The sequence below is a fragment of the Gavialis gangeticus genome, unplaced genomic scaffold (assembly GCF_001723915.1).
Source record: "Gavialis gangeticus isolate Ggan-Ray unplaced genomic scaffold, GavGan_comp1, whole genome shotgun sequence".
NCBI lineage: Eukaryota > Metazoa > Chordata > Crocodylia > Gavialidae > Gavialis > Gavialis gangeticus.
The window spans coordinates 11641436-11645866 of NW_017729011.1; the positions used below are offsets into that span (position 1 = coordinate 11641436).

The 4431-nt window shown below is 44.1% G+C and overlaps 1 long non-coding RNA gene across 1 annotated transcript in view; it reads right to left on the reverse strand.

The window, feature by feature from the left end:
- LOC109292884 overlaps positions 1–4218 on the reverse strand; it is a 6452-nt gene extending 2234 nt beyond the window's left edge. The window contains exon 1 of the long non-coding RNA XR_002096198.1: positions 4015–4218. This is a non-coding gene — a long non-coding RNA (uncharacterized LOC109292884). The remainder of the gene's footprint in view (positions 1–4014) is intronic.
- Positions 4219–4431: the final 213 nt, after the last annotated feature.

Below are 4431 nucleotides of genomic sequence, written 5' to 3' on the forward strand. Positions count from 1 at the left end.
CTTTGAACCTGCCCTGTCAGTCCAAATGAGAAAAAAAAAAAGCACCCCAGGTGCACCAGGCCTCCCTGGCCTTTTTTAAGATCATCCTTCGAGTGCTGGGGTTTGAGTCACCCAAAAAGCTGTGCCCTCACTGGTGCCGGGTTCCCACTCTGTAGTGGGTCCCCAAAATGAGGCCTCCTCCTTCCCCTAATAGCCTCACCCAAGCCACCAGTCTTAATAATCACAAATAATAATAATAATAAAGCAAAGCAACAGGTCAGCTTACATGAACCTGTTTTGGGCCTCAGCTCCACACTGTCATCCACAGTCCTGGCTGGGGTGCAGGTGCCATCTCTCAGGGGCTTCTGTAGTTTCCCCCTTCTGGCCATGGGGCGCTCCCCAAGCTTCTTCATGGAGCTCTCAGATGCACTGCTTCCCCTTCAGCTGCTGAGCCCCTTACTGCCATTCCACTCAGGGTTTTTATAGTCCTGCCTCTTCCAGTCATCTGACTAGCCGTCCAGGTTCAGCAGTTAACCCCTTCCTCACCAGCCCTCCGTACCCAGAAAGTTCTGGCCTTAAAGGGGCACACATACTTCCTCGTAACAGGGTTAGGGTTTCCTGTTACAGGAGGGTAGGGTGCTAACTCTCTTTACACTGAGGCAAATAGCCAGATCTTAAAGCCCTTACTGGGGCAAAACAGCACAGGCATCCGGTAGGTGCCAAGAAGTTGCTCAAATACCTGTGGGCCAAATCCTCAGTGGGTGTAACTAAGCATAGCTTCTGTGGCTGCACTGCTGATTTGTGGCTGATGAGGTTCTGGATCCTTCATCCTTAGTACTTTCTTAATCTGATAAACTAAATATGCTAAACTTCATCTCGGCACCCCCCCGTCCCCGGTCACCTTCCTTTCATCACCTCACTCTTTCACCGTACAAACAAGACTACATGTGCCTTGGATCTGCATAGATTCATAGATTATAGAGTTGGAAGGGATCCAATGGATCATTGTGTCTGACCCCCTGTCCCTGGCAGGAAAGAGGACTGAGGTCAGATAACCCCAGCCAGGTGATTGTCAAGCCTCCTCTTGAAGACCTCCAAGTTAGGTGATAGGACCACCTCTCTTGGAAGCCCATTCCAGACTCTGGTCACCCTTACTGTAAAAAAATTCTTCCTAATGTCTAACTTAAATCTACTCTCCACTAGTTTGCACCCATTATTCCTAGTTACTCCCTGGGGCATTCTGGTAAACAGTGCATCCCCAATTCCTTGCTGTCCTTCCCTGATAAATTTATAGGTGGCTACCAGGTCACCCCTCTTGAGGGCTAAAACAATGCTACCCTGCTCAATGGGCCAGTCACCTCTCCTCCCAACCCACCCCACCCTTTGCTCTTGTAATCCTCTCTATGGAGAGGCAGGTCAGACAAGAGCCCACAGATTTCTGCCGTGCAGGAAGCTGATCAGGTCAAGCCTCTCCCAAGATTTCCAACTGGGTTTGCCTTTTATTGCCTTTTCATCTGTCCTTCCGAGTAAAGTGGTCCTAAATAGCTCACAAGATAATAATAATGTAGCCAGTCCCTAAGTGTGACATATCCCTGCCTCAAGGGTTAACCTGATTGGCTCGGTCCCTGAGACCATCGCTAGCCATCCTTCAAACAGCATCTGCAGATCTTTGAATACTGGAATTGCATGAAAATGTGTCTTGTGCTGGGTGTGGCAGAAACATTCCGGCCTCTGAGATTTGCTACTGGCATACAGCACTGATTTGTATTTTACCTGCAGCACCTCAAGAGGCAAATGAAAATATAATGAAAAAGAGATCAAGAAGAATTTAGACATTAATGTTGCCATAAATATGTGTCACCTCCCAGAAGGGATGTAGAACATGCAGGGTACAGCAGAACCATGGGGCTGCTTTAGATGAATGAAACCTTGAACTTAGTTTTTATTTCTAGAAGTGTGTTAAAATGACAGTGGGAATGCCTCTAATCACTCATTTTAGCTCTTTAAGACATCTCTATCATGATGGATTAGAAGAAGGACCCTTACAAGGATCAGGAGGCTGTAACCCACTAAAGCAAACTGATACAGTTAGTGCCTTGCAGAGGAACACGTTTCAGATAAGCTATTTTTGATCTCTGCATGACGAGTAGAAAAATCAAGCCCATAGGGGCCATGCTTTATCTGCAAAGTTAAAATGAACATCTTCTCTGACTAACACAATATCCTCATTTTCTGAGCTAGCTCCCATCGAAGGCAATGGCAGACTTTCTGTTGACATCAATGAGCTTTGGATCAGGTCTCCAGTGAAAACTGAGAGGACCTAAAAATGCCTCAGTTAGTGCCTTCTGAAGCTTTTATGTCCTAATTCTGCTGTTCTTTCTCAGTGAAATCTCACACTGGATTCAATGGGCCCTAGTATTCACTAGCTTGAAGTTTATGTATTGTTTGCATGGGGCAAAGTGAACACAAAGTTGGTGCCAGACCTCGTCATTCTGATTGGAATAAAGACTTTTATATCTGCACAGGTATAAGGACCTGATGCAGAATTCATTGAAGTCAATAGAAAGACTTCCACTGACTCCAGTAGGCCTTGAACCCAACCTTACATGACCGTAGAAGGTGGAAGACTGGAAGCAGGTCTATTTATTCACTGGCAAATCTTCACTGGAGGAGACCGAAGGATTGCAGAGTTTGACCCTATCTGTGGTTTTCCTGAGACTGATGCTAATATGCTATCAGTTCTGGGAGCTTTATTTTGAACCCATGCAGATAAACTGACATAGCCTCAGATCTGATAACTCAGGGAGGAGAAAAGAGATGAAAATCTTTTTTCAGTCCTTACAAATAAAAAGAAGATGCGATTGAAAATGTCATGTTTTGGATGCATGAGCGGACTCCTATAATCAATCATCCCAAATAAACCACTATATTTAGCAGCTATTTAAAGGCAAGGAAGCAAGCTATCTATGTGCTTATACTGCACAAAAATGCTATCATGTCTCATATCTAAATCTATCCTGGGCTGTATACCACCTGCACTATCATAATATTGAAGTACCTTATACTCTTCAGTGTATCTATCCTCACTACCTTAGGGATAGAGAGGTGTGACTACCCATGCTTTGCAGATCAAATGGACTTTCTAAGGTATGCAGGAAGTCTGTGACAGAACAAGGAATTGAACCCAGGTGTCCTGAGTCACAGGTCAGCATCCAAAAACCACTAGCACACAGCCTTCTTCTTGTGGCTTCCTGTATGGCTTTTCATATACATATGTCTTGAGTTTTCTCTTCTTTCTGGGTAATTGCCATAGAAAATGACTTAGTACAATGAGCAAATCATATAACACTCTGCAGGATAGCTATTTAGTGTTTTGCTTTGCACTTATAGCTTCCATTAAATAATCTGTTAAGTTAAAAAAATGCTCTACAATGTAGTGACTACATTATAATTACTAGGTGTGTCTGTTGAAAATCCAAGAAAAACTGATTGTGTAATAGGGGTGAGATGTTTACAGAGTGCAGTTGAACACACAGGAAGGGGAAAACAGCATGCAAAATAGACTCAGCAACTCTAGCCCTTCCGTTTCCAAAGGGGCTGCAGTAGGTTCAAACAAGCCCAACCTAGAACTTGGTACCCCACTCCCACAAGGAATTAAGGATGTCATATGCAGCAGTGTATGACTCTGTCTACACACCTGGCTTTCATCACTGTAGTACATCTATATTTGGTAGCATTATATTCTCACTTTGCACTGCTATAAATGACTTGTGCGCTAGGCAGGGCAGCAGAGAATCGGGCCCGTGGAAACTATTGCCAAGAATAGCTGCTACAAGTTTCCTAATATTTTATGAAGGAAGAGAGAGAAGTAGAAGAGCCAGTTATAACAGCTAACCCTTCCTTCATTGCTCTGAGCAAGCAATTTCCCTCCTTTTCCTTCTTGTTCATTAATGATGCAAGCAGACGCTTTCTTTAAAAAATAGATATATGTTCCTTATACTGCCTGCTATGCACGGTAATGTGATAAAGACTCACCAGAGTCATCTTTATTCTGTGCTGAGCCGTCTTTGTTCATCTACAGGTATTTGCCTGGAAAGCTCTCTCAGTCATTTTGTAGAGTGTCTGTGTTTTTCCTCGGCACTCTCTTTCCCTGAGGTATCATCAGTTTCTGGCAAGCTTCGGTCTTTTTTGTTTGCCTTTCAGGCCTGGGCAGAATCTATGAGAGCTTTGAAAATGCAGTCACACGGAGGGCTTTGCAAGGGTCAGTGTGAATGGTTCATATTGTTCTACAGATCCTCCCCATAATTCCACAGGCAGGTGTGAATAGAAATGTGCAGCTGCATTTTGATCTCAGTTACAGTGATGTTAATCTGGCGTAACTCCAGTGAATTCAAGGAAGTTCGTCCAGATTTACATCATCTTAAAACTAGGGGCAAAATGAAGCCTTACCTC